Here is an 8357-nt window from a genome sequence, read left to right on the forward strand (position 1 = left end):
TATTCAAACCTAGGAGCTCTGATAACACCTGTGACGACCCTGGATTTTACAACCCAATATGTCCTGTGATGACCCGAAAAGGATCCAAAATACGGAAGCTAAACAGAAACAAGTCTATAGAGATGTACATCATCCCTAAGACACAAGAATGACTTTCTGAAGAGTCCTGTGACTCAACAGAAGAAAATCGGTGTTAGGGTTTCAAAACCCTCTAAGGAAAGAACCAAGGGCAAAATGGTCATTTTAAATTGAAATGGGTACCATCGTACACACCATTGGAAAGGAAACAAAAAAATAATAAAGATGACTCAAGAATCACTTGATTCGGAGTCCGAACGGCAAAGATATCAAGTCTTGTAGTCAAAGGAAGAGAAATCCTATCCTAATTCGAACCAAATCCTGACACTACTTCACTAAAACTTGAATATCTTGTGCCACAAATGGAATCTAAAACTGCAATTGATACCATTGGAAAGCTTGTTTCAACACAATCAATGTAGACTCAAGATCAGACCTAATCAGAGTTGAAACGAAGGAGATACATCAACTTGAAGTCATAGGTGCAATGCTGAACCAAGACACACACACACACACACACACACACACACAAGTGAACAGTACCATGAGCGCTCGTCCAAGGGCTTGGAGCCGCTACAATAGATTGGGGTTTTACCTACATTCTTTTGAAGAACGCTGGTGTAGGTGCACTATTACCAGCGCTCTTTTTAGGAGCGCCGTTATAGGGTGTATAGGGTCTTTAGTACCTACGCTCTCATTAGGAGCGCTGGTATTGGGTCTTTAGTTTTAACGCTCTTTGTGGGAGCACTGGTATTGGGTCTTTAGTAGCAGCATTCTTAAAAGGAGTGCTGGTATTGGGTCTTTTGTACCAACGCTCTTTTTAGGAGCGCTAGTATTAAGTCTTTAGCCTTTTTTCCCTTCCCTCCTTTTTTTTTTTTTTTTTTCCTCTATTTTTTTCCCTCCATTGATTTTGGGCCCTAAACTACTTCGTTTTTGAGAGCCAATTAACACTTTATTCCCCTTTCCCATTTCATTTTGCAATAACCCTAACACCTTCAGCCGCTCTCCCTCCTTCCATCACAACTCTCTCTCCCTTCCATCACCGGTCTCGCCCTTCCATCACTGGTCATCACAGCTCTTTCCTTCCATCACCGGTCATCACAGCTCTTTCTCCTTCAATCACCGGTCAGCGTTCCAAAACTGGTGGCTAGGTTTAGAGAGACAAAGTCACATACACACAGAGAAAGAGTCATCGATGGGGGTTTCCAAAACCTAGTCTACACTAACAGATCGGACGAGAATTTTTTTAGGTTAGTAACTGTTCGCCTTCTGATTTTGATTACCTGTGTATATTTATTTTTTAATTTAAATTATGAAATTACCATATTTGTCAATGTGCACTAGTAGGAAAGTTACAAAGCCCTAGCTTTATTTCTGCAGAGTCGGTAGACGACTCTCTTCGTGAAATCCCTAGCTCCTTGCCCCCCGACCACTGGACATCACGAAAGCCTTGGATAGCTCCTTGCCTCCTCCTTACAGCTTTCTAAAGTCTAAACAAGGTGTGCTCCTAACTTCCTATGTTTGATTGTTTGAACTTTTTTGTTTTGGACTTTGAATTTTTCTTTACTTTTCTCTGTTATTTTTTTTTTTTTTTTTTTTTTAGGGAATCTGTTGATCTGAAAGTTTAATTTGACTTCTCATCATGCCCTAATTTGGAACGGAATCCTTTGGTACTACCAACAATATCGCAATCCATGGCATGACAGACACATTAGCTGGTTAATTTGTTCTAATCTTTAACAATTATTCTAGATATATGTTGTTCAGGAAGCTCCAACATTAATGAGTATTATTAGAGATCTGTTCTTTTTACCATTCTTATCCTTTATACCTGACAATTTAGATAGTTGCCTGTTAACATTGGATTTCACTTTCTCTTAGTTTATTAGAATATTATGAAAACTAAATTCATTCCGAAATGCTTGTTGAACTTGAACTTTGACAGAGGTTGTGAAGGATGAAGTGAAATGTATTGGGACTTTTCCAGTCACGACCAAATTATTGTAGGGTCTGTCCATTTCATAGGATTTCTGAAGGCTTTGTTTTCAGATTAATATCATGTTATAAAAGAGTAGTATATCTTTTTTTAGTGATTATATTATATATATATATGTGTGTGTTGATATAGAGAGAGAAGTTGAATTTGTTTACTGCTTTCCAGATTCTCTCTCTTATCTCCATTGGTTTTGGTATAAAATGTTTTTATATCAGAAAATGTTTTTTATGTAAAAAAATTTCATGGAAAGAATGATATACCTGAACTTGTACATACTTTTTTTATTGTTCATATCACATGTATCCTTACCCAAAAAAACCAAAACAAAAATGTCTTGCGCAAACATTGTTACTTACTCCTTATAAATGTTCTTTCCTTGCAACAGAGCATTTGTTGGTTCGTTATGACATTATCATGTGTAGATGAATCTTCGTGTCCATCTTCTGTCACAATTCATTTTTCCACCATTAAAATGTCAGGTGGTATGTGTGCGCATTTTTAACATTTATGTTTTACTATGATATTTTTCTCATCATGAAAAATCGCATGAATTCAACATTTTATATCTTTTTCGAGTAATATTTATGCTTGCTGAAATAAACTATATACTAATTTCTTATTGAATATTAGAATCTGTATGTGTTTTATGTGCTTATTGAACATAAATGAAAAAATGAAAAGATTTAAAAATTTATAGCATTCATCTCTCCTAACACACACACACACACAAGATAGACACATACCCACTTCATGATTTCTCACATAAGGATATCATTAGTTGGTGTTCCTTTTTTTTTTTTTTTTTTCTTTCTTCTTTCTTCTTTTGCTTATTCATTCTTCACTTAACAAGCTCAATTTATGGCTTCATGCATTGGGGTCACCTCAACAAAAGAATGCAATTTTTCTATATATTTATGTAAGACATTCTCTTAAAGAGAAGGGACCCATGACAAGAAAGGACATTAAAGCAAATGTTGAAAAATAATATGGAATCATTTTATTTTATTTTTTTCCTTTTCCTTTTCCCTTTTCTTTTCCTTTCCTTTCTCAACACAAGTATCTCCAACTGAAGCAACCTTCTACTTTCCAAACATTTTACCAACAATTCTCTAGAGCCCACAGGACTAGTCTGATTAGCCTCTGTTAATGCATAAGAGTGTTACTTTTTTATTTTTATTTTTTTTGTTAAATTGCATAAGAGTTCCTACAGGAAAATGGGAGAAATATAATACTATTGCAAGACAAGATAAGGAAAGTAAATAATTACTTATATAAAATTTGGTTTTTTTAAAATAATAATTACTTATATAACTAACACGAATCATGTTGTTCACACTCTGTAACTAACTTCTCTATTACTATCTCTCCATCCCAATGTGGACAACAATTATGGGATGGACAGAGTACATTAGAAGCTTTGCTTCTTTTTATATATATGTTTTTTTTTTTTTTTTTTTTTTTTTTTTTTTTTTTTTTTTTTTTTTTTTTTAAGGTTTTAGAAGATGAATACATCAAAGAATCAAAATTCTCACCAAGAAATTATTATTATTATTAATTTTTTTTTTTAGTTTCATGCTGTGTGAAATTTCACGGGATGGTGAATTTCACCTCGATCACTTATTTTTACTCACCTGTAGAAATAGTAAAAACTGTAAAATCCATCATGTAATTTTGCAAAAGTGGTGAAGCACTAAAGCTTATGGTGTTAATAATCCATAAAAATGATGAAAAAATTCAAGATGGTAAGTTGTACAAACCTAAAAGATTCTTGGATTGTGCACCGCTTTTTTTTTTAACAATTTGATTGCATTCTCTTAAATGAATTCTCACTTTTTTGTTTGCTTTTCCAGAAAGGATAAAGAATAAGCTTACAATGAAATGAACGGGTAGTGAAGTGGAAAAAGTGAGTGAACAAAAAGGGGGTGACGTGCTACTGATGCTGCTGCTTCGGAGATGATTGTAAGTTTTCATGCTTCCATTTTGCAAAAAGGGGGTCACGCGCCTTGAAGTGACCAATTTTTAAACTCTTCGCGGTGTATTAGGGGGTCACATGCCTTGAAGTGACCAATTTTTAAATCATCGGCCCGTGTGGAGGCATTTTAATTTCATTATTTATCATCGGCCCGTGTGGAGGCAATTTACTTTCTTGTATTTGTTGAAAAGCATGGGAGTATAGGATCATTGTATGTGGAGGCTTCTTGTTGATTGAAATCTATAATCATATAAAATGCATTTAGAACAAACATATTAGTATTGTGATGTTAATTTTTGGGTTTTAATTTTATGTGTTGTAGTTTATACATAGCACATACATGTTTTCATGCACCACCATAATGACTGAACGTCCACAAAAGAGCTGGTCATCCCTATGTTACACCATAAACTGATAACATTTGCTAGTTTATAAGGCCAAAATACAAGTCATACAACCAAGAAACATGTTTTTTTCTGTTTCTTTTTTCCTTTTCTAAAAAGTACATTAAAAAGTTGTACCATAAGTAATAGACGGAAGTAATTCTGAGCAGCCATTAACCTTTGAAAGTAGGTTTCTAGCCCCAGCCTATATTGACCAAATTAAATATTCAGTTCGAAAATTTTCATTTAAATTCCCCTCTCTATTTTTAAAATCTATACTTCAAGTATCCAACATAAATTTTCATGTTCGCTCCTATGAATTCACTTTTAAAATCTATACTTCGCTTCTCTATTCTTAGTTGACTTCAGATTGTGACATTAACTACTTCTTTCTCAATCACTCTCTGTGTCTCACACACACACATGCACAATGAAGCAATGAAGTTACAATTTTATGGCTTACTAGGAAAAAAAAAAAAGTTACAATTTTATGCTTCTAGCACTTTTGAAACATAGTGTTCAAGAAGGAAATATTTTCTAATCACTGTAACTTACTGCACTCACATATTTCATCATTTGGAAATGCATAAATAAACATGATGAATCTTGTAGATATAACTTTCTCAGCATCTTTAGTTATAGAAAGAAATGATAAATTTTGGGTGTTTCATTACATATCATTCTCTAAAAGTGTAGAACAAAAAAACAAAACTATCCGAAAATGATGGTAGGACAAAATAAGAAAGTACATGCTACTACTCTACAATTCTTAGACACTAAAAAATTTACATGACAGATCATAAAATGCTACAGCTGAGATATAGAACATTCAACTGTATACTGAAAAAAAAAAAATCACTAGTCATTATTTATTTGATGAAAAAATATGACACAACTGAATATCAGCCATTAACCTAAAAATGGGATTGATAGGGGCCAAAATGGGGACTTGGGGTGGGACCCTTTGATGTAAGGGAAAAGGATTTTTTTAATTTTGTTTCTTGAAATTTTATTATCATATAGGATCAATGGGGGTCCTTTGTTTGCATTTTACTTTCAAAGTGTTCATGTTCCTATGATTGTTTGGTTGGCATGAAAATCTAAATCCTTTTCTTTTCTTTTCTTTCCTTTGTGGGGAGAACTAGTGGGGCAGTGGATGGATTTGGATCCTTGGTAGGTAGGTTTAAAGTTTCTCCATGGATTTTGTGCTAGCCTTGTCACTTGTCCATGCCCGTTCATGTAAGGAGGAACTTCCTCCTTGTAGTTAAATTCTGATTCACTATATCAGAACATAAATCTTTACACACACACACACACACACACACACACATCAATAATCATTGTTCATTCCTCTATTTCTCACATGTTCATTAATCCAAAATACAAAATCTGACTGCTAATGTGTGTGTGCGTGTGCGTGAAACATGTTGACTGGTATGCAGAGTCATGAGCAAACTTCAATGACTATATTTTAAGCTTAAAACAATGGCTCCTCTATTTAGTAGGATTTATAATTTTCTTATATTGAAAACACCAGGGCTATGTTAGAAGAACATAGATAAAGCTATAGAGCCAACTACACATCAAACATAATTAATTCATATATGAGCAATAATTACTCCCAGAAAAGCCTTAAGCTTAGAAGAAAAGAAAAAAAAAAAAAGTATCAGTTAGAGCTCTATCTCGTACTCAGATAGTATATAACATTTCATCTTAGAACTGTCAACAATCAATGAACAATACATTATTGCCAAAGTAGTCATGCTGTTGTTGATCAGAGAACTCAAAACTAGTGTTCTACTTCTATTATGTTGGGCTTTTCCATTGACCTGTTGATCATTCTAGAAATCTATCATATATAGAAAAAGGCAAAATTGAAAGAGAAAAAACCAGTGAACCTAAAATTTCAATACAGATCATAGAACAAAACATTTTAGTAAATGTTAACTACTCCCAATTTTGTAGTTTTTCTCTATAATTAGAATCCAAGGACTTGATAGGAAAAATAGGGAAACTTTAATAATGAACAATCTTTTACAGTGAGAACTAATGGTTGGACTAATGCAAATGCAACAACAAAATTGTAGTGGACAGGTATATTTATTATTAGTTTTATTATTTACTAAATATATGTTTACTTATGCCAAGATTTCATGTATTTTGTTTTGTTATTTTGAAGGGTTCTGATTCTTTAAATGCTCCTCTTAGACCTCCAAATTCGTTTTCTAGTCATGATGCCAATTCAGTTAAGGTTATGAACTTTTTTAATTTATCTTATATGTTAAGTTTCCATTTATTATAATGTGCGCTTAATGAATTTATAAAAAATGTAGGGTAATTCAAATCAAATGGGCAAGAAGACTTGTTGAAGTTGAAGTTGAAGTTGAAGCTGAAGATGGGGGAGTGGATGTGCTTTTTGAATTTCTTTCGCCGTGGATGGGTTCTTTTTGAAAAACTTGTACTACATTTGTCAAAATTCTTAATTCTTTTTATGTGACATTTAGTAGCTTTATCTAGACAATTTGGATTGTATCTTCATATTGGCAGGTTAACTTGTGGTTGTATAACATTTTCGCTTTTTGGTTGACATTTACTACCCTATTTCGATAGTACTATTTAAAAACAATTTCATATTGGCAGTAGGTTTAACTTATGGAAACAATTTGGGTGGTATTTTTATAGACTTGTGTTATTGGGATGACATTAGTAGCCGTAAAGATTTTTTTTCCCAAAAACAATAAGGGGAAAAAAAATAAAATTAAATAACCCTTTACCAGCGCTCTTTTAAGAAGCGCTGGCATGGGGGGGAATAAAAATAAAATAGCCCTTTACCAGCACTTTTTGAAAAAGTGCTGGCAAATACGTTTTTCCAGCGCTTCTCAAAAAGTGCTGGAAAATACGCTTTACCAGCGCTTTTGATGAAGCGCTGGTAAAAGCCATTTGCCAGCACTTTTGGAGAAGCACTGGTAAAAGCCACTTACCAACGCTTCTCCAAAAGCACTGGTAAAGCCTTACTGACGCTGGATTTACCAGCGCTTTTAAAGAAGCGCTGGTAAGCTGGTAATTGAATTACCAGCGCTTTTTAAGGCTTTTACTAGCTTTTTTGAGTGTTGGTAAAAGCCAAAACTGTTGTAGTGATCGCTCATAAATAGCCCCGAGATTTCTGTCCAACATTGGAGTGCTCGTACGCCCCTTGGAGCGGTCATTCTGCAACAAGCTTAGCAGATTTCTGAATTTGAAATGTGATTTTTAGGACTTTCAGGGCCTTTTTTTAAAAAAACACAAAGAAGAAACCCCTCCCCAAAAATTACCATGCCAAAAGAAAACTTTATTTTTCATGTGAAAACACCAAAATGCCCTTATGCACAGTTTTTGCAAAAGAAAATGCAAAATGAGCCCATAGGAGGCTCATTTCATCAAGGAAGGAGTTTTTCCCAGAAACGACCATACACGCTGACGTAACTTACATATTTGGACGCGCTACAATGAATCATGGCTTAAGAATACCGCCAATGCAAAATCCAACCCCCCAACAACCAAAAAGCAAAAATGAACTTAGAATGGAAATTTTGAAAACCAAAATTAACAAATGATTGCAAATTACCGTTTGGCCCTTGGCCACACTTCATACACGATAAATGATTGCTAATGGATGAATTTTATATACAATGCAAGCTCCGGTGCAAAATGACATATTAAAACGCATAGTTTTCATATATTCTCATTAAAGGCAAGATTTAACATCCATGATATATATGTAATTCCAAAGGAAGTTTGGCCCTTGGCTTCATGTCATATATATAAAATGAGAATAAAAAAGTGTGCTTAGGTACATATTACAAGTTTAGAAGCAAATATAGACATTTGACATATAAAGCTGCAAGTAGCATTTCAAGCAAACCTACACAAGGATTGAACCCTTCAAGTC

General features: G+C 33.9%; 1 long non-coding RNA gene across 8 annotated transcripts; it reads left to right on the forward strand.

The window, feature by feature from the left end:
- The first annotated feature begins 813 nt into the window (after positions 1 to 813).
- LOC132311110 (uncharacterized) lies at positions 814 to 7022 on the forward strand. 8 transcript variants are annotated; one of them, XR_009482846.1, is made up of 7 exons: positions 814 to 1328; positions 1423 to 1577; positions 1682 to 1796; positions 2460 to 2556; positions 3925 to 4033; positions 6609 to 6680; positions 6763 to 7022. It is a non-coding gene; the product is annotated as an uncharacterized LOC132311110 (long non-coding RNA). The 8 variants fall into 8 exon arrangements; XR_009482847.1 differs by having other exon boundaries at positions 1426 to 1577; XR_009482840.1 differs by having other exon boundaries at positions 818 to 1328; positions 1459 to 1577.
- The last annotated feature ends 1335 nt before the right edge of the window (positions 7023 to 8357 follow it).

This window comes from Cornus florida, unplaced genomic scaffold (genome assembly GCF_030987335.1).
Source record: "Cornus florida cultivar Cherokee Brave unplaced genomic scaffold, ASM3098733v1 CherokeeBrave_3.0.0_Hap2_Chr06, whole genome shotgun sequence".
Taxonomy (NCBI): Eukaryota; Viridiplantae; Streptophyta; class Magnoliopsida; order Cornales; family Cornaceae; genus Cornus; species Cornus florida.